This window comes from Marmota marmota, unplaced genomic scaffold, assembly GCF_001458135.2.
Source record: "Marmota marmota marmota unplaced genomic scaffold, marMar, whole genome shotgun sequence".
NCBI classification, from domain to species: Eukaryota; Metazoa; Chordata; class Mammalia; order Rodentia; family Sciuridae; genus Marmota; species Marmota marmota.
The window spans coordinates 27,312,162-27,335,072 of record NW_026000016.1 but is presented as its reverse complement, the minus strand read 5'-3'; the positions used below and the strand labels follow the sequence as shown (position 1 = coordinate 27,335,072).

Here is a 22,911-nt window from a genome sequence, read left to right as displayed (position 1 = left end):
CCAAAGAAAATTACATGAATCCAAAGACTGGGAATTATTCCCCAACTTCAGTGGGAGGGCACAGGAAAATTAACATAGGAAAGGGTGCAGAAACTTGGAATTAATCAAATCTGTTAGTTTGGTTTAGCATCAGGATCTAGCCTACAACTGCCTTTAGGAGCCAGGTACATCTCAAATATTTTAACTATTACTCTTCTTATACACATCATAGATCTGAGCAACAAGGAATCATTTCTTAAAAGTCAAGGGTATGAGGTCTCATATTAAACCCCTGCAATACAGTTAATGTGTATTGGTGCCTTTTTTGTCCCTAACACTATGTTAAATTATGCAGATTTGGGAGCTTTGGATCTATAGCAAAAAGAAATCTGGGACAGCCAGGCATGGTGCACATGACCGTAATCCCAGAAATTTGGGAGATTGAGGCAGGAGGATTACAAGTTTGAGGCAACTTCGGCAACTTATTGAGTCCCTGTCTCAAAATAAAAAATAAGGGCAAAGAATCTGACTCAGTAGTAAAGTACTTGTCTAGCACGCATGATACCCTGAATTCAAGCCCCAGCACCTCAAAAGAAAAATTCTCAGAAACTGTAAAGAGCTGGGGACAAACCTCAGTAGTGAAAAATGCTGCTGCCTCTGCTGGTGCTGATGATGATGATAGTAATAATTATTTAAAATTTAAAAAAATAGACTATGGATAGATATTTACAAGATGGTGTGATAATTCCAATTGTGGAAATATTTACTGGATATAAAAGTAGCAACAGAAGAGAGGAATAAACTCTTTCGTGAAAGGACAAAAAGCTTCATGAAAGAGGAATATTCATATTGAATTGAAGTATGGACAAGTCAGCATTCTCTGTAGAACAAGTTCAGACAGAGACCATTTGTGGGAAATATTATAGCAGTCTGCTAACTCTTAGAATTGAATGGAGTTAAAATCTTGTTTGTGCCCAGTTAATAGAAGAGTCTGTAAGAGACACTAAATAACATTTTCATATGATTTATTGCAATAGTTCTCAAACTTTGGTATGTATCAGAAGACACTTGTTGAAACACAAATTGTTGCAACCTACCCATAGAGTTTATTATTCAATAGACCTGGAACAGGACTGGAGCATTTGCATTTCTGATAAGTGCCCAGATGATGCTGGTTCAGGATAATACTTTGAGAACTATTGATTTATTGAATCCTTCCTGTGTATCTGGCACTTTCAATGTGGTGAGCACACAGAGATGAAAAGAAAATATCCTTGCTCTAGAATTGTTCATGGTAGAGTGCCAGTGACAGACCAGTAAATATATAATGATGGTACAGTGTGATGGATGTTACTTACATAGAAACAGGTCACTGTAAGAGTGCACCAAAAGGGCCTCTAATTCAGAAGGAGGCCAGAGACTAGAGTTATATATAAGACTCAGAAGAATATCTGTAATCTTGAACTGAATTAAAAACAATTATTTATAAAAAATCAGGAAGTAATAATAGAAAAATGAGTATGAATCATGCTTTGCACAAGGCTGGTAAATAGATTCATTCTTAGTTTTGCTTTTAAGAGATTTCTATTCAGCAGAATCTACCAAATTATGCTATGTCTATGTACAAATATATCACAATGAATCGTGTGTGTGTGTGTGTGTGTGTGTGTGTATAATGGTATGTATACTAAATAGGTATATATATATATATATATATATATATATATATATACACACACACACACACACACACACACACATATATATGAAATGCACTGATTAAAATAATAATTATTATAGAAGGGAGATCAGCAGAGTAAGTGGATCAGGGAAAGGGAGGAAGGGAAGGTACTGGGAAAGAGATTAAGCCAATAATGTTGCATACATATACAAATGTGGCAAAATGAATCTAACTATTATTGTGTACCTATAATGCACCAATGAAAAAAGCAAGGAAAAAGAGAAACTTCTCAAAATATTTATTTTTTATTTTTATTTTTTGACTCTGAATCACCTTTTTTCCTCTTTTTTATTGATTTTTTAAAAAAATTAATGACAGCACAATGCATTACAATTCTTATTATACTTATACTGCACATTTTTTCATATCTCTGATTGTATATAAAGTATGTTGACACCAATTCATGTCATCATACATGTACTTTGGATAATGATATCTATCACATTCCACCATCATTGCTAACCCCCTGCCCCCTCCATTTCCATCTTACCCCTCTGCCCTATCTAGAATTCCTCTATTCCTCCCATGCTCCCCCTCCATACCCCACTATGAGTCAGCCTCCTTATATTAGAGAAAACATTCAGCATTTGTATTTTGGGGGGGGATTGGCTAACTTCACTTAGCATTATCTTCTCCAACTTCATCCATTTACCTGTAAATGTCATGATTTTATTCTCTTTTATTGCTGAGTAAAATTCCATTATGTATATATGCCACATTTTTTAATCCATTCATCCACTGAAGGGAATCTAGGTTGGCTCCACAGTTTAGCGATTGTGAATTGTGCTGCTATAAACATTGATGTGGCTGTGTCCCTGTAGTATGCTGGTTTTAAGTCTTTTGGGTATAAACCGAGGAGAGGGATAGCTGGGTCAAATGGTGTTTTCAATCCCAAATTTCCAAGGAATCTCCATACTGCTTTCCTTATTGGCTGCACCAATTTGCAGTCCCACCAGCAGTGTATGAGTATACCTTTTTTCCACACATTTTCGCCAACACTTATTGTTGTTTGTCTTCATAATAGCTGTCATTCTGACTGGAGTGAGATGAAATCTTAGAGTAGTTTTGACTTGCATTTTTCTAATTTCTAGAAAAGATGAACATTTTTTCATATATTTGTAGATTGGTTGTATATTCTCTTCTGTGAAGCATCTGTTCAGGTCCTAGGCCCATCTGTTGATTGGGTTATTTGGGGGGTTTTTGGTGCTTAGCTTTTTGAGTTCTTTATGTACTCTAGAGATTAGTGCTCTATCTAATGTGTGAGGGGTAAAAATTTGCTCCCAGGATGTACGCTTTCTGTTCACCTTACAGATTGTTTCTTTTGCTGAGAAAAAACTTTTTAGTTTGATTCCATCCCATTTATTGATTCTTGGTTTTAATTCTTGTGCTATAGGAGTCTTATTAAAGAAGTTGGGACCTAACCCACATGATGAAGATTAGGGCCTACTTTTGTTCTAGTAGACGCAGAGTCTCTGATTTAATTCCCAGGCCCTTGATCCACTTTGAGTTGAGTTTTGTGCATGGTGAGAGATGTGGGTTTAATTTCATCTTGTTGCATATGGATTTCCATTTTTCCCAGCCCATTTGTTGAAGATACTATCTTTTTTCCAATGCAGGTTTTTGTCACCTTTGTCTAATATAAGATAATTGTAATTTTGTGGGTTAGTCTCTGTGTCCTTTATCTTGTACCATTGGTCTACCAGTCTGTGTTGGTGCCAGTACCATGCTGTTTTTGTTACTGTTGCTCTGTAGTATAGTTTAAGGTCTGGTAGAGTGATGCCACCTGCTTCACTCTTCCTGGTAAGGATTGCTTTAACTATTCTGGGTCTTTTATTTTTCCAGATGAATTTCATGATTGCTTTTTCTGTTTCTATGAGGAATGTCATTGGGATTTTGGTCAGAATTGCATTAAATCTGTATAGTGCTTTTGGTAGTATGGTCATTTTGATAATATTAATTCTGCCTATCCAAGGGCAAGGTAGATCTTTGATTTATTTCTTTAGGATTCTGTAATTTTCATTGTATAGATCTTTCACCTCTTTCATTAAGCTGATTCCCAAGTATCTTAATTTTTTTTTTTTTGAGGTTATTGGAACAAGACAGGGATGCCTCTTTCACCACTTCTATTCAACATAGTTTTTTAAACACTGGCTAGAGCAATTAGATGAAAGAAATTAAAGGGATACATATAGGAAAAGAAGAACTTAAATTAGTACTATTTGCTGATGATATGATTCTATACCTAGAAGACCCAAAAAGCTCTACCAGAAAACTTCTAGAACTAGTAAATGAATTTAGCGTAGTTGCAGGATATAAAATCAACACCCATAAATCAAAAGCATTTCTGTATACCAGTAACAAATCCTCTGAGAAGGAAATGAGGAAAACTACCTCATTTACAGTAAACTCAGAATATTTTAGAGAAACGTTTTCTTGTATAGGTTAGGACAACATGAATCTGAATTACTTTGCAAATAAAAGATGACCCTTCTTTTGTTAATTTGTCATACTGCAATTATTTTTATTTTATTTATTTGTTTACTTTTGGTGCTGGAGATTGAATCCAGGGCCTCATGTATGCCAGGCAAAATGCTCTATCACTGAATCACATTCCTGGTGCATCTGCAGCTATTTTTTAAAAAGTCAGAGAAAAACATTATGTTTATCATGTGTGATTATATTTGCAATAGCTTTTATGTATGTCATAAAGCAGACAAAATTAGCAGCATAAATAATCAGAGCTAGGAAAAGATATGGTTAGGCAGCTTGAACTGAGAGTCCAGGTACTGAGCCCCCAACTGAGCAGGATCAGCTATCCACTGAAGTCATATGAGACTGTGAGACAAAGTGACATCTTTGTGTCAAGAACAACATTAAGGAGGAATGCAAAGAATCTTGAACCATGAACCTGGGTAAGAATATAGATACCTCTTACATGAGCATGGTGAGCTGGGCGAGGGGGCTAGGCAGTAATTGATCAGAGGTATACTTGTAGCAGGCACCCATTTGATCAATTGGTCAAGTTATATTCGCAAGAAATGTAAGAGAGAACATAAAGTGGCTAGTCTGAGAGGCTGGGCTAGTTTAGCCAAATATTCTATATCATGAGCTTGTTTTGTTTTGGTAGTAAAGACATTCTGTCCTTCTAATGGAGCAGTCCTGGTCTATGCTGTCATTCAGTGTAAAAGGGCAATATCCTGTATAGCAGTAATGGTCTGTTGAGTGTCTGGCTACGTACCCATTTACATTTTTCATTCAAAGCATGTAAAGGCCAGAGATATGGCTCAGTGATAGAGCAGTTTTCTAGCATGCACAAGCCCCTGGATTTGACCCCCCAGCACAGTAAAAATAATAAAGTGAATAAATAAAAGTATATACTCATTTTATTTTAAATGGTTGAACTTATCAGTAAAAGGAGTTGAAGTCAAGAAGGAATTATGAATAGAATGCTCAACTTTAAATTGTATGCACAGTATATTTTCATTGAGGAATAATCGTTAATGAAAATTATTTGTAGTCTTTTTAATTACCCTTTTATAATGTAATTTAATTAATGATGCAATCTTATAACCTTTTTCTTAGCATACATCTGTGGATGGATATACGGAACCACACATCCAGCCTACCAAATCAAGTAGCAGACAGAACATCCCCCGGTGTAGAAACTCCATTACGTCAGCAACAGATGAACAGCCTCACATTGGAAATTACCGTTTACAAAAAACAATAGGGAAGGGGAATTTTGCCAAAGTGAAATTGGCAAGACATGTTCTAACTGGTAGAGAGGTAAGTTTTTATGATGCCTTTTAATATTTGCTTGGACTTCTCCAGAGTGTTGTGAAAGAGCTTTCTTAATAGTTGAAGTTGAGGAATAAATGACAGTTGCAACATGTGATTTATTATGTGTGCATGGAACATTAGTAAACTGATCTGTATCATGGCATAAAATTTGATCTTTTAGCATTTAGGAAAGATTGATACATATTAACATATTAACATCTCTTGTAAATCAGATGTGCTGCAAATGAGCAACTTTCGGCCTTCCATCTTTTATTATATGGTTTCTTTAAACATTTCTGATTACCATTGCTACTAATCTCAGGAACAAGGCTAGGATAAGCTCTTAGCTTAAGGTAAGCTAAGTGCAAATATGTAGAAAATTCCCCACTAGTTTTTGTTTAGAGACCCCAGTAAATGAATGTTGTTATACAGGTGGTTTTCTCGGTGATAAGAGAATTGGATTTCTAAAATCCCTTGTGTTTTAAATAATCTGTACTTGTGTGGTAAAAATTTATATATTTGCACATTGTACATTTTATATTTATGTCTGTATGTTTGGGTTAAAGACTTCATTTAAATAAATAGCTCACGATCGTATTATGTAATGTTTACTAGATCTGATTAGGACATTATTTTTAAAAGTCTCAACTACAGAATTACTTTAATATTTTCACTTTATGTATACTTTTATTGTCATTTTCCATTTAATTTAGTTCATTCTAACCCTAAGAGCTGTTTACATACAGGTTATACCAGATAGAGCCTTCAGTGATGTTTAAATCCATTTTGCCTTTTTGCTATAAGAAGGCTTGCATAGCTAATCTCTGTATCCATGTAATCATTTTATTCACATAATATTTTAATTACTACATGTTTATAAGTTATCCCCCTATGTTTGTTGCTTATTGAGATCATGAGTAAACAATTAAGATACAGGGGTGATTTTTACAGTAAAAGAGAAAACTTGGAATAAATAGCAAAGGCTTAATTTCATTGACACAGGATCAGATATGTTAAAGACAGGTCAATGGAATATATTCTAAGACAAGTTTACAAAACTACCAATATCATGAATACTCAAATAGAACTAAATAATGCATAATTAGGAATGAAACAAAAGACATTTTCTTTGTAAGTTTTTATTCATTAAAATATATATTCTCAAATACAGCTTAATGATTCTCTTTTCTAGGTTGCTGTGAAAATAATAGACAAAACTCAGTTAAATCCTACCAGTCTACAAAAGGTAATTAATTTTAGCATGTAATTAGAATGTGAGTTTATTATTAATACATAAAATTCTGTAAAGTCAGTTATCTGAATTCTTCTATTAAGTTAAGTATAATACTACATTTCATACATGTATGAAGAAAAAACATGATATAAAACATAACATTTACAAATAAATAGTTGTTTGAAAAATATCTACTACAGGTTGAATCCCCTTTACCCAAAAAGTTTGGGAATAGAAGTGTTTAAGATTTCAGAGATTTTTGGATTTTGGAATACTTACATAGACTTTATTGTAATGCATATTCCATATGAAAGGAATTTATCTCTTTTAATTGAGAAGAATAAAACTTTGTATCATATTTTGAAGTATTCAGGCTTCTTAGTTTAAAATCTAGTTTTGAGTTAATATGAGAACAGGTGAGTTTTCTTTTATTGCTTCACTTAGCTCTTCTTTTTTCTCATAGCACTTGCCTTTCAGATTACTCACAGTAAAAGACAGGAATATTTCTTTAAAGAGTGAAAATACAAAACCACATGGGGAGAAAAAAGAGCAGTTAGAATGGGAATTATCCTGGTAAACCAAAGTTGTTTCTTGTTACTTCATTCATTACTTCAATGGGAAAACTTTCTCAGATGTACATTTTCATATTTTAAAAATGAAGCAAGTAATTTATTGTTAGGCCATGTATACTGTTTGTATATAGTGAAATTTTATATATATGTATATATAATTCACATACACATATATATTATTATGTAGATAGATAGATTGATTGATTTGTATTAAAACAGAGTAGGATCATAGTCACATAAGCAAATATGATAAGACTTTTGGAGTCCCAGAACAGAGAGAAGAAATTTTTATGCCAGGTACAGCAGCTTGGGAGACTGAGGCAGGAGGATTGAAAATTCAGAGCCAGCCTCAGCAACTTAGTGAGGCTCTAAGCTCCTAGTGAGATCCTCTCTCAAAATAAAAAAATAAAAAGGGTGGGGGATGGAACTCAGTTAAGTGCCCCTGGGTTTGATCTCTGATACCAAAAATAAATAAATAAATAGATAAATAGACAGGTAGATAGACAGATAAATAGATAAATAAAAGGAAGTTTTAGTATGGCATGTTTAACTACATCTGCTATGATTCTAACACTACATTTTAAAATATGGATTTGTGATATCAAAACTTCCTTCCCATTTGTCTTAGTGCCAGATAACTCAAGTATATTTTTATGTCCCTTTAGAGAACTGTCTCTTTACTTTCCTGAGATTCCTTTTAAATTTGACAACCAATATAACTTTTCATAGCACTGATATTTCTGCTCAGTGAGAACATGAAAAGTTTCCTGGATTCTTCTTTTGCAGTGAAAGTGAGATAATTATTATGGATTTCTTCTGGGAGAAAATCTCTTCTACATTACCAGTCTTTCAGCTAATGAGGCATTTGTGTGAGTGACAACAAGGCATCCTCCTAGGCTGATGCATTACCCAAAGGTGTTATCTTTTACTGGGCTGAAGCCACAGTGGGACAGAATTTTGTTCACCCATTTGAAACACACAGACTACTAACAGTACCCAGGTGTTCTCTCCATAGCCCACCTAGATTTTGATTTTTTTTCCTGGATTAAGCCATGGATTACTTTGGCAAACTGAGTGATTTTTAGTGACATTTAGAACTTCTAGATGGGATACATAATAATGTGATCTCCCACTCAGTCTTTAACAAGAGGTTGCAGAGAATGCTTTAAAGCACAGTTTTAGTTGTTGAAACATTTGAACATGAAGCTGAAGGTTGCTTTATTTATCTGCTTTTATTTAACTAAAAGATTTCCTTGTTGTTAAATAATTTCTGAAATTAAATAATTTCTGCTAATCTTTGCTGATATGTGTTGCTTTTTTAAAACAAGCATGTAAAGAATGATGTGATTTTTTATTATAATTGCTAGCACATATTAATTGCACATATTAATGGAATTCACTGCGATATTTCCATACATGCATAATCATGCATTCGTCATGTCCATTCAGGCATGATACAATTTTGTTTTCCTTAACCTGTGAAAATAATAGCAAAAGAACAATTGAGATTCACTAATTATAACCAGTATACATTGTTGTTTTTAAACAGTTGCATTTATGTTCATAGAGTTGCTTTCTATTAAGTTTTGAGGAGAAAAACAGATCAAGGTTTGATTAGTTCTCATCATTAAAGAACATTCATTTGGCCTTACCTGTCTGCTCAGTAACATCTCCCAGTTGGTCATATCTAAAAATTAAATAATGGAATGAAGGGCAATTCATTTGTTTTCCCTAGCATTGTAAGGTAAGTTCTCTTGGTAAAGAAAAAAATAGTAAAATATGCCTCCATGTCAGGTGTGCTTACTAAAAAGCAGATAAGAAGATACTTAAGAATTCATTTTAATCACACCTTCAGAAGTATTTTGTTAACTCTTGTTCTGGTTTTATCTGAACTTAGCTATCCCCTCTTTCATCCTCTTCATGCATAATATATTTATAAGGACTATTGCCTGCCTTTGCCAACATCAATAATAGATAAATGAATCTAGATTTGGACTGGAGATGTAGCTCAGTGATAGAGCACCTCATACATGAGGTCCTGGGTACAATCTCCAGTACTGGGGGGTGGGGAGGAAGAGAATCTAAATTTGAGGTGTCATCAGTTTAAAACTTCTAAAATCTAAAGTTCTTAAAAACAGTTTGGTCTTTGGAATTGTTAATTGTCTTCAACATTATTCACTAATATGGTCATATTATTTGTGTCATGTATATTAAATTAATGGGATCCAATTTGATGAGTTTTCAAAGTTTAAAAAGTGTTTGAGATAGATATTATATTTATAACTTCCTCTTCAAAGTATGAGTCCCACCTCATGTATTTGTGTTTTTTTGAGAATGACCCAGGACCCGTACTAGTGATCCCTGGGGTTCTTTTAAGCAATGTAGTAACGTTGAAGGAAAACTAACACAGTAAAATGGTTTTGTTCATAGTTAATAAATTTCAAGTGTATAATCTTAATTTTCTCATAAATTCCACTACTTTTGAAATGTGGACACATTAGTTTATGCACAGATGGCAAAGTGTGTGTTAATCTGGCTTAGTTCAGAGTCACTAGCATGCAGTTCACCTCTGCTAACATTTTTTTCTCTTGTGTATTGTTTATTTTAATTAATTAATTAATTAATTTTGGTACAAGAGATTGAACCCAGGGGTGCTTAACCACTGAGTCACATCCCCAGCCTTTTTTTATTTTTAATTTTTGAAACAGGGCCTCACTAAGTTGCTGAGGCTGACTTTGAACTTGCCATTCTTCTGCCTCAGCTCTCTAGCCACTAGGATTATAGGTGTGCACCACCATGCCTGGCATTGTGTATTGTTTATTAATTTACATTTTCTGTGGTTTTACTTGTGTGTGTGTGTGTGTGTGTGTGTGTTGTGTGGTACTAGGGATTACACTCAAGTGCACTCAACCACTGAGCCACATCCCCAGCCCTATTTTGTATTTTTTATTTAGAGACAGGGTCTCATTGAGTTCTTAGCATCTCACTTTTGCCAAGACTGGCTTTGAACTCAAGATCCTCCTGTCTCAGCCTCCCAAATGACTGGGATTACAGGTGTGGGCTACTGAGCCCAGCTGTGGTTTTACTTTGTTACATAATATTCCATCCTCACAAAAATGGCCCAGTGGTTCAGAAGTGATTTCCTGGGTGGTAAAACCTGTAATGAAAATAAAGACAAGACTGTTACAACTTAGAATTACATTGTTAAGTAACAGAGGACAGCTGCATTAAAGTTATAAATGATGTAATTCACAGTGGTAGGATAGTGATTTTGTGTAAGTACTCCTACTTATGAAATTGTAAAAAAAATTCAGTAATTGACATCTTAAATAAAAAATCCATTTATTGCTAGTGTCTGGTGGCCTAAGCCAGTTGAACTTCTATGCATTTTTAGATAATGCCAAGAAACCTTTCTGATAATCTAGTTATATTTTCCAGAACTGCAAAACAATCTCTTTTATGTTGAAGAATTTGGTCAGTAAAGATAGAGAAAAGAACAGAATTACAGAAGCAATATTGAGAATTTTAACATTTCTTAGCAGATTACCAAGAAACTAGGTTTATAAAACCAGATCACAAAATTATTGGAAAATATTTTGATCAAGGCAAAAGCAGCAGAAGCTCTTTGGTGCTGTTCCTTAACAGATGTCTCTGTTAGACATACGTTGAACTATCAGTTCTCCTCATGTATTCATGCTTTAAGTTCTCTTAAAAAGAGTGTATTTCACTTTATAGCTGAGCAACACCACCTACGAGTTCTTTTTTCCATAGTTCTTGTCACATGTGTGGAATGAAAAATCTTGACCAATGCTTATGTAGGTCAGTGGAAACCTGAGTGATACTTAGATTTTAGCGGGGTTGTAGACTGCAAAGTTGTTTTGAATCAGAAATGATGAGGTACCTATGGAGTTTTTCTTTTCATTTTCTTCTTTCATTCTGCAAAAATGATACTGTCATGTGAGTAAATAAGATTATACCTAATGTCCAGCCACTCATTGCTTCATTTTCTATGAAGAGTGGATAGTAACATGCCTCTGATCTTGATTTGGTTTTGAACAAAATACTGAAAAATAAGGATTATCATAAAATCATAGCTAAGAGTTATTCTTTAGCATACAATGTGAAGAATTGATGGGAAGTGTGTCTTTTACTTTGAAATAAGATAGGTTTTGAGAGAAATAGCATTCTAACAAGTTTTTAAAAAGAAAGTAATAATAATATAATATTAATATAAATCTAATATATAAATAGTTTCAATGTTGAGGAAAAGATAACCAGATTTGCTATAAAGAATCAAGCTGTTTCAAGCAGTTCGCTGACTAAATATCTGATGTCTAAAACTCATTTGCCCTCTTTAGTTATTGGAGAAAGTTTTCAATAACATATTATTGGGCATGTATAATATACAGTTCTGCATCCACATGTGAAAAATACCCTCCACAATAAGCATATCCAAAGAGTATACTATTTGCTAGTCTCTCTCAAATTAACACTTCCAATCTTTCTATTTTTGAGTGGGATGAGGTTAGCAACCTAGGATTTGACAACTATACATAATCTTTTTTTTTTTTTTTTTTTTTTTTTTTTGCTTTTCACTAAGCTTTATTTATGTAATATTTTCAATAGTACAAACACTTTATTTACTATACATAATCTTAAGGGAGGAATATCTCTGTAAGGTTGGATACAATTTGAATGTCTCTGAGGTTTTCTGGCCTATAATCTAATCCTTTCCCCAATCATCTGTGATTGTGATTTGGGATTTTTTTTTTAAGTTTCATAGAAATAAAAGGTAAAATAAAAGAAGATGAAAAAAAGGTAATAATTATAAGTACAAACTTTCTTGTAGTTTAAGCTAAATATCTTTTCCATTAAAGAAAATGGCTTTTTTGTGATATTTATTTATCATACTAAAATCTTTTTTCTCAACTTTTTAAAAAATATCAATAATACATCACAGTTATTTTTGAGACCCTGTATTCAGTGCGTTGCTCTCATTCCTACCTAGAAGCAACTACTATTCTGAACTGAGTCTTTCTTATTCCCATTCAGAGTTTTCAAAAATATTTTACATGTGTTTGTACATAAATTTCTATTTATTATTTATTTTTAAACTTCCTATTCTTCTGTAACGTGTTTTCCTTCATTGAACGTTGTCTTATAGTATATTCATGTTAGTTATATAGTCTGTTTTCCTGTTGGTGTATCTTAGATTTTTGTGTTTGTGTTTCCATTTTATGCTTCTAGTTAGTTAACTTTCTGTTTTTGCTGCTACAGGCAATACTGAAATGATCATTATGGTTTATATCTTTTTTTGTGCAGAAGTGTAGAGGACTATATCTCTCCAAGTGCTAGTTTGAAGGGCATACATATCCTCATCTTTACTAGGTAATGTCAAATTGCTGCAGGTGGTTGCACTGCTACTACTTCTCCCAGCATTGTATGAGATTTACTATTACTTGACATTCTTGCCAATACTATATTTTCATATTTTATAATTTTTTGCTAGCCTTATGGATGTGAATTATATCTAGTTTTAATTTTAATTTTAGTTTTAATTTCCATAATTTCTTATGAGATGACCATACTTTCAAATTTAATGTATTTGTAAACTTAATGTCTTCTTTCTTTTTTTATTAATTTTTTTTTAAAATAAATGACAGCGCAATGCATTACAATTCTTATTACACATATACCACATATACAGCACGATTTTTCATATCTCTGGTTGTATCTAAAGTATGTTGATACCAATTCGTGACTTCATTCATGTACTTTGAATAATGATGAAGTTATTTAATTTCACATCTCAAAGAGCATTTACTGAACATGGTGTTGTACCCCAAGTGGTACAAGGCCATTTGAGAGACTCAAATAATGTAAAATTGCTACCAGTTTATAAGAATAAGATTCTCATAATCTATCTGTGAAGATAAAAACTTTGAGAAACTGACATAGTCTATCATTTAAAGAGTATTTCCTTCTATTGCTTTGCAGTGAAAAATTGATAAGTTTTAAAGTTTAGGATTGGAAGTAATGCTGACTAATCATTTTATATTTTAACTAGAAATAATCAAATATATATTTAATTATATTCAGGTCTCTTTCTCTGTGCTACTATTTCATGGGAATAACCTAAGAAATTAGATTAATTTTTTCTTTCTTTCTTTTCTTTTTATTTTTGGATATGAGGTCTCCCTGTGTCCCTGGTCTGGTCTGAAACTCATGGACTCAGGCAATCCTTCCATCTGAACTTCCCAAGTAACTAAGACTCTTAAGTGTATACACTATATTTGGCTTAAGTTAGCTTAAATTTTTAGAGTACTACTAGCAATAGTTTTGATGTTTGATATCCTAGTAAAATAAAATGTCTGAAAGCTAAAAAAGGAGTGACGTGATGATTCTAAAAATTAAAGAGCTGAAAGTTTGATTTAGAGTGTTCTGTTAATGTGGGCAAATCACAAACATATTCCTTCAGTGAATGGTACTTCTGAGAGTATAGCCAAGGATCTGGCAGTCTCTTGGAACTGTCTCCTGCAGGGTGATAAAGCAGTACCTGCACTTCACGTTAATGGGCTGGTAAACTGCTGTTAGAGATACAGATGGGATGTTTACAAATATTGTAGTGAAGGCAAAGAATACTGTAGTGATTTGAGTTCCTAACACTCAAATCAGAGCAAAATAGACAAAAGGCCAAGAAGGCTGTGCTGAAAGGCACAAGAAGATCTGCATGTCACCCTCCTCAGTTTACTGTTTAAACCAGCCTGGAAGAGATCTCCCAGGCAGAATAACCTTTGTCAAGTTTCCCACAGCTGCAGCTTCACCCTCCACCTGCCTCAAGATCAAGCAAGCTGTGAAGGAGTCCTATGACATGGATGAGGAAAAAGACCACACAGCCAGCAGGTCTGCTGCAGAGAAGTTGATGTGTATTTGACTAGCTCCTCTTGTGATGCTTTGCATGCAACTGGAATGACATGTCCCGTTGACTAGTTCTAAATGTAATAGGTTTTCCCACCATTAAAAAAGAGTAATGGGCAGAAGGAATGTAAGAGATTGGAAGGAGAAAAGGGAAATACTCATAATCAAGGCATAATTACACTCATGGTGTTTAGCCAATCCTATCCTCAGCCCTAACCAGGAAGGACTGAATTGAAAAGTAAATATCTTCCATAAAGTTGAAGATTGTTTATTAATTTCAGTTATGTGGAACAAAGCCGAGAACCAAGACGGAAGCAATAATGAACAACTAAAATAACTATTGTCATATCTAAATAGTAAAGTCCTCACCTTTTAGTCACAGAAGACCCATCTCAAGCCCTCACTCAACATTTATTTCTCTGATTTTACATGTAATTTCAACAAGTTTTGTCCTCAATTTCTGGCTCACAGCAAACCTAAAACAATAAGTTTGAAGGGAACTAGTGGACTTGGAGGTCTCTTGCTAAATTTATGTATTCTAGAAACATCACATCACAGTTTGAAAATGAGAAAAAATAGAACTAAAAATTAGACTCAGAAGCTCAAATACTAGTGTGTGATTAATTTACTCTTGTAGGCACTTCTGCTTTCCTTACTTGTACCCAGAACATATGACACATAGAATAATTGTCTTATTTAAAACAAGCCTACATTTCAGGGTAAACTTCTAACAAGGGTCTAAAGATTCTGCTCTTCCTCTCCCCTCAACACTCTCTACTTTCTAAGAAAAGACAAACGTTGATGAGATGGGTACCCTTGCTGGGGAGGACCCACTGTGGATTACAAGATCACTGGTACATATGTGGCTCACTTTCCTCATTCTCCCTGCTCCTTCTAACACTCACAGTTCATGCAGAAGACTCTGATGTTAGCTTCAATTTCTTTCTTCTTTGGAGACAACTGGAAAATAAAGAGATTTAGGCAAGGTTTAAAGGGTGTCATGGAGATTGAAACATTTGAGACCTTTGCTAAAATGATGGGCCACAGTTCAGTTGGTCGGAATCCTCTAGATTTGAGGGGGTTAATGTATTTGTTTGCTGGGGCTTCCATAACCCAATACCACAAACTGGATGGCTTATAAGACAGAATTTTTTTCACTGTCCTGGAGGCTGGAAGCCCAAGATGAAAGCATTGGGAGTGTTGATTTCTATGGAGGACTTTCTCCTTGGGGTACAAATTGCCATCTTCTCTTTGTGGCCTCATATGGCCTTTTTTCTGTGCCAGCTTCTCCCTGGTGTCCTCTTTAAGTACAGCAGTCATATTGGATTAAGGCACAACCTGTATGACCTCACTTAACCTTAATTATCTTCTGAGAGACCCTATCTGTAAGAACAGTCATGTGACACTGGGGGTTAGGGTTATAACAGAAATTTTGGAGGAGGTACACAGTACAAAGCAGTGATCCAAATCTAACTGATAATTCATTTTCTTGGATAGAAGTGGTTGAGGGATGATTGATGGGGCAGGATTCTGGCATTTCATTATCCTTAATCAGTATGCCATATAAAATATCCACATCCTTTCAAAAGCAACCACTCTTCCTCTTTGCACAACTGCCTATCATTTTTAGCCAACACACTCCCAACACATACACACCTTCATGTTCTTGTTACTTTTTTTTTCTCACTCTTTTTCAAAAACTGATAAAGAAGAGGAAACTAAGTGTAGAATAATATATTTAAGACATATTTGAGATGTAGGGATCCCAATGAATGTGTATTATTGTTTTAACTAGAATAAAAAATATCTGATGAGAACATTGGCCCTGCCTATAATTATTCCCCATGCCTCATCTCCCAGTGGAAGTAGAGTGGATTTATGAGCAGGTGCTAATTATGTTATATGCCTTAATTTTCACAAGATAATCTTAATCCTGTCCCCAGGATAAAATGGAATAAATACATTCTGGGTACCAGTCAGGGACTAAATTCATGAACTCAGTGTTGCTTAAAAGCCCATCTTATAAAGCAATGAAATAAAATAACATTACTTAGGGAATAATGCCTAAAGGATATGTGGTTAATCTATTCTTTTAGGTAAATTATGCTCAAACATTAAGCTATCAGGAGACATTAGTATGTTTCAGTTAGTTTTGAGATATGTCATAGCCACTTTACTGCTAGAAAACTGCTAAGTTTGCCAGTAATTTAATAAATTAACTAGTGTCATCCATATAGCAATACTGTCCTCACGGTTCAGTAATTTGATGTGCTTTCGCAAGACAGAAAAGAAAGAAAAGAAGTTAGAGTCAAGGAACTGGTATGGCTTACTCATGCTGCAGCTCCTTGGGTCACCCTTCCCAGTATATAGGAAATGCCTATGCCAGTTGAAGAGTAGGGTAAGAGCCCTGTTTCCTGGGCTAAAAGTGAGGAGTTATTTAAAAGGATACAATCTTTTTAACGTAGTAATTGAACACCTAAGTGTACATTTATTGACCAACAGAAGTCAAGGCATTTTTTCTTTTCTTTTCAATTTGAGTCTGCAAACTGGAATTCTACTTTGTTTATCTAGTGCAAATCACACTCAGAAATTCACAATACATTTGGTATTATTTCCAGTTTTGCTCTATTCTATTTGAATTCATGAAAGGAGAGTTATTTAATGACATTCAGGAAGCAGTCTGAGAGCACAATCTCAGATTTTATTTTAATCTTTTACATTTAATTCACCCTCACCTAGTTGAACAGCAATTTTGTTAGCAGCTTTTATTCAGTATTTGTAAAGTATCTCATTTGGTTTGTTGCATTAAACAACAAACCTGTAATTCACTGGTTTATGTAAAGTTTAATCGTGTTGGGCAAACTCTAAGGCAATCCCCAGTGATCCTCACCTTCTGATGGGATGATTCCTTCCCTTGATTAGGGTATGGCCTGTGACTTGGTTCTAACTGGTAAATAGGGAAAAGGTAATAGGTTTCACTCCCAAGATTACATTATGTTAATAAGTCTGTCTTGCTAGCAGACTCACTTTAGCACTTACCCTTGCTGGCTTGAAAAAGTAAATGGCCATGTTGGAGAAACCCACTTGACAAGGAGAGGTAAGGGTGGTCTTTAGCTGAGAGCCAGAGAGAAGCCAGGGTCTGCAGTCCTGCAGCTAAAAGGAGATGGATTTTGCCAACTACAGTAGCTGGAACATAGATTCTTTTCTAGTCAAACTTCTAGACAATGCTTTAATTGCAGCCCCGTAATAAGCAGAGACTCAGTGAGACCATGTCTGGAGTACTAAGCCATAGAAACTGAGATGATGTGTGTAGTTATAAGTTGCTAGGGTGTGATAATAGAAAGCTAATACATTAGCCAGATCACTTATTTGTAGTGGCAAACATGTTTGGGACATAAACAACCTTTGGTAAGCATACTGCTCATTCACAGAAAGTGTACTGGTGCAGGGAGTACAACTGGCTGTGCACATTTTGGATTCAGTGCTGTCACTTGTGTTTTGCATGGGACTATAGAGCAAGAGTTCTGACAGACTGGTTCAGTGGAGACCAATTATAAAAACTTCCTCTCCACTCAAGCACTTGTTAGTTATATTTTGTAGTTATTTTCTACAACTTAGCAGATACATTTTAATAAGAAAGCAAGAATAAATTAAGAAAGCAGAGGTAGTAATTCATTTGCATAAAAGTCTAGAAGAGCAAGACTGACACCAGGGATTGTTCTGTTAGAAATACATAAGAGTGATAATAAGGATGAATATAAATGAAATTTAAAATACGATTCACATTAGTAACACGTTTACCACCTTTAAAATGACTATATGTATGACTATAGAGAAAGCCAAAATATTGGTCTGTTTAAATTGTGTATATCTTCTTGATTCAATCTGGACAAATTGTATGACTAAGTTGTCAGTGCCTTCAATGTCTTCTATTTTATTGGAATATAAGATTTCAAAATAATTTCTAGTTATCCTCTGTATTTCTGTAGTATTACAGTGTCTGTTATGATATTACCCTTTTCATCATGTATGCTGGTAATTTGAGTTTTCTCTCTCCTTCTCTTTGTTAGCATGGCTAAGGGTCTGTCAATTTTATTTATTTTTTCAAAGAAACAACTTTTTGTTTTGTCCATTTTTTTCAATTATTTCTTTTGTTTCAATTTCATTAATTTTAATTATTTCTTGCCTTCTACTGCTTTTGCTGCTGATTTGAATTAAGGCTGTTTGTATTTGTAATGTATGTGGGATGCAGGTTAGGTGGGGTTAATCAATATTTTTAAAAGATAACGTCCTGTGTTTTTTTAAAAAATTAACTTGGTTACGATTAAGTATTTTCCTTAAAAATGATTTTTAAATGTTTAAATGGCAGACTCTATTACTCAGTGCTTATAAAATATTTCATGAAAATTATCACAAAATAAGAGGGTCTCATAATATTTTGTTTTTTAAAAAATATTTTGTGGTTACATTAAAACATAGGATCATTAGATTTATGAGTTTTGATTTTATAGTTACATGTTAAGAAGGGGAGAAAAAAGGTTGAAACCAAAAGTCTAGAGCCCCTGAAAATGTAACCCATGGAGTTCTCCCTTTGCTGTCAGTCTTTGATGAGGTGCCCATCGAAGAGATGAGCTTTAATTTGGGGTTGGGGGATCAGGTTGGCAGAGAAAATAGGCCCAGGTGAGGTCAGAAGCCCAGGTAAGAACCCTGAGTACATTATGAGGAGCTCCCCACAAAGAACAGAGGAGGCCCTACAGAGCTTTACCCCTGTGGTCAGTCCTGGGAACAGACAGGAGTAGCATCTCCTTTGTTTTAGTATGGAATGTTCCTTCAGTGCTTCATTCTAAATATTCACCCAAATTCCAGGCATATTCTTTCCTTCTGACCTGAGGGCACACCACTCAGACCAAGGTCCTAACCTCCCTGAGACCCCCAGGGAAGAAGTGAGAGTATGTAATTTCTGGCTGCTTCTGCCCAGGGCCTCCAGGACTGCCCAGAGTAAAGACCCATTTTCTTGTGTTACAAATGAATCAACCTGATGTATATTCCATGTTCCTCATTGTCCACAGGCCTGCATCTGGTGTTATTGAGGATTGGAACAGCTTCCTCAAAAACTGGTTTGAAAAAACTTATGAAAACAAACAGCATAATTTGTTTATTGAAACATGGAGAAATGATCTGAACAAATACTTTATTGAAGAAACTATACAAATGGCAAATAAATTGGAAAGATGCTTTACCTCAATGTCATCAGGGAAATGAAAATTAAAACAATGATGAAATACCAATACATACCCTGTTAGAATGGTGAAAATTCAAAACACTGACAACACCAAATACTGATAAAGATGTGGAGCAACTGGAACTCTCACATTGCTGGTGGGAATGCAAAATGGTACAGCCATGGTGGATAAGAAACTTGGCAGTTTCTTATCAGACTAAATGTACTTTTACTCTGTGATCTGCAGTTGCCCTCTTCAGTATTTACCAAAGAAGGTGAAAACATAGGTCTACACAGACAGCTGCACACAGATGTTGATATCAGCTTTCTTCATAATTGACAAAACTTGGAAGCAACCAAGCTGTCTTTCAATGGGTGAATGGATAAATAATATGTGGTACAGTTAAATAGTGAAGTATTGTTTGGCACTGAAAGGAAATGAACTATCAATCCTTGAGAAGACATAGAGGAACCTGAAATGACTATTATTGAGTGAATCTGAAAAGGCTACATAACATATTATTCTAAGTATATGACATTCTGGAAAGGCAAAACTATGGGAACAGTAAAAAGATTAGTGGGTTACTAAGGTCTGAGGGTAAATAGGTAGAGTGCAGAGTATTTCGGCATAGAGGAATATTACATGTTATACTTTTGTCCAGACTCACAGAATGTACAACACAAGAATGAACCCTAATATAAAGTATGGTCTTTTAGTGATAATGGTTTGTTAAGTACAGGTTCATTGATTAAAATAAATACACCACCCTGGTTTGGGATTTTGATGGGGTTGGGGATGAGGCTGTATGTGTTTAGGAAGGGCAAGGGAGTATAAAAACTTTGTACTTTCTGCTCAATTTGCTGTCAACTTAAAATTTAAAAAAATTAATGTGTGTGTGTGTGTTTGTGTGTGTGTGTGTAAAACAACTTCTGGTGCTACCTTTCTTGCCTTTTCCTGATTCACATGTCCGAATAAGGCAATTTGGTCAGTGAATGTGGCTGTCCCTCTGTGGTCAGGTATTTAGTTTCAACAAGAGCCCAGGAAAAGGTAATATTCACTTTTCAAAACCTGTTATACCTGTTTGGGAGATGAAGAGTCCAAAACATCAAGGGACTCTTCTTGGGTGTGAAGCTGCCTCCCTTTGTTACAGGTTCCAGTCAGCAAAATCATGAGTGACTTGGAGCTCCAAGAAGTCATTAGGACTATGGGGCCCCAAAGGTAGAGTGGTCTAGGCACTGATTGATACTGATATTTCTTCAATACTAGGCCTTCAGATGAAGAATGGGGCAGAGGCTGGAGCTAGTAATTTGGCAAGACCTAACAAAATTTAAGATGTGAATACCCCGCTATCAAACAATTATTTCTAGGTATACCTTAGGGAAGCATTCAGAAATGTTCATTATAGCAGTGTTTGCAGTAGTGAAAAGTGGAAGTAAATTAAGCATCCTCGGTAGGAAGCACAGTGTATAAATGATAGAGTCTTGAAATAATGCAATAGAATACAGCAAGTAAGATAGATGAGCCAGATCTATATCTAAATATAGGGATAATTCTCAAAGCAGGATGTCAAAAGAAGGATAAGTTTAGAAAGATATATTCAATATGATTCCATTTATCTAAAGTCTAAAGCACAGAAATTGAACATTGCTACGTATAGAAAAAGTATGAAATATGTACAATGGTATGTACCTTAGGGTAATGCTTAGGATGAAAAGGGAGAGAAAGAGGTGGGGGTGTCTCTAGTTCTGACTGTAATGGTTAATGTATTAATAATACCTTATTAAAATAGTAACCAAAATTCATAATTCTTAAATAAAAAATATAAAGCTATAACATAATGCACATACACCATTTGTTTAATCTTAGTGATAAATTTTGAGGTTCTTCATTTATTTTTGTACTTTTCAAAAGATTTGAAATATTTTATGTCCCAAAAAACAAATAGGGAGAAGATCGTTCATTCCAGTCAGAGAGGCTGATTTTGTAAGGCCCTGAGTATCAGGGAAGGACCGAATGAGTACAGAGAACTGAGGGGAAAATGCTGGATGGCTGGAGTGCAATTCTTCTGGGAGCAAGAGTTTCATGAGATGAGGCTGGAGAGGGAAATGGGATCTTGATTTTCAGGACTTGGTTGTTCACAATTATGGATTTTGATCTAATGGCATTGGTAAACCACCAATTTGAGAGAAATCAAATATTAGGCTTGAATTCCTGTGAGAGAATCAAGTGAAAATATAGAGTACATAATGTGGGGATTAACTTTTGAGATTAAAAAAATGTTCTGGATGAGGAATATAAATATAGGAGTTGGCATCAAATTGCTGATATTTGAAGCTATGAAAGCACCCAGGAAGAGCACGTAGAGTGGGAAGATAAGGGGGCTAAGAACTGAACACTTAGGAGTCCTTGTGTTAAAGGCTGAAGAGCAGGGAGAGGATCTAGTGGAAGACTGAGCAGTCAATAAGAGGAAGGCAAATGGTTAGGAAAATAGTTTTAGAGCTGGGGAGGATATCTCAAGTGTACTGAAAACCATCAAGAGGTTAAGTTGAGTGCTTTGTCCCAAACACAAACCAAGAACATATTTCACAGTTATAGAGAGGGGTTGTCTTGAATGTGAATTAACTTGTCTTTGTATTCTATTTACTTACATGAATATATACACTTACAGACTTAGAAACTTCCTAGATCTCATGTAGGAATTATTGAGGATAGCTAGGGCAAGCTGTTTATAGCAGGTAAGTCTTAAGTATTAATTAGGCTTTTCCATTGGAATGAAATTTTATTGGTGTGTTTTGTACCTTATATTTACTTCTTTTCAGATCATGATAAAATGTGAATACAATTTACTATTTTATCCATTTTTAAGTGTACAGTTCAGTGGCGTTAAGTATATTCACATTGTGCAGCCAATACGATCCATCTCCAGAACTGTTTTCATATTCCCAAACTCTGTACTTATTAAACAGCAACCATCACTCTCACATCCTCCCAGCCCTTTGCAACCTTATTCTACCTTCCATTTTTATGAATTCATCTACTCTGCTTTAGATCCTTTTATGAATATAGTTGTACAGTACTTGTCCTTTTGTGATTGGAGTATTTCACTTAGCAGTTTCCTCAAGGTTCAATCCATGTTGTGGTATGTGTCAGAGTTTCCTTCTTTTTTAAAGCTGAATAATATTCCATTATGTGTATATACTGCATTTTGTTTATCTATTTATCTGTTGACAAATTCTGAGTTGCTTCCACATTTTGGCTAATGTGAATAATGCTGCTGTGGACATTGGTGTACAAATATTTGTAGAGTCCTCAATTTCAATTATTTTGAGTATACGATATATACCTAGAAGTGCTAAATCATATGGTAATTCTGTTAATTATTTTAAGAATATTGTTTTTTTATAATACTGTATTGATCTAATTGATTCACAGAAGCTTCATCATTTAACATTCCCATCCGCAATA

The 22,911-nt window shown here is 34.7% G+C and overlaps 1 protein-coding gene across 4 annotated transcripts in view; it reads left to right on the top strand.

Annotated features, from left to right (window-relative positions):
* Window positions 1–22,911, top strand: part of Mark1 (microtubule affinity regulating kinase 1) — a 107,452-nt gene that overhangs the window by 41,710 nt on the left and 42,831 nt on the right. For 2 of the 4 annotated variants that reach the window (XM_048809338.1, XM_015483625.2), the window contains exons 2-3: window positions 5,303–5,506; window positions 6,693–6,746. The gene's annotated coding sequence lies outside the window, so the exon portion shown is untranslated. Of the gene's footprint in view, window positions 1–5,302; window positions 5,507–6,692; window positions 6,747–22,911 lie in introns of those variants that run through there. The other 2 variants (XM_048809337.1, XM_048809339.1) reach the window with 2 other exon arrangements.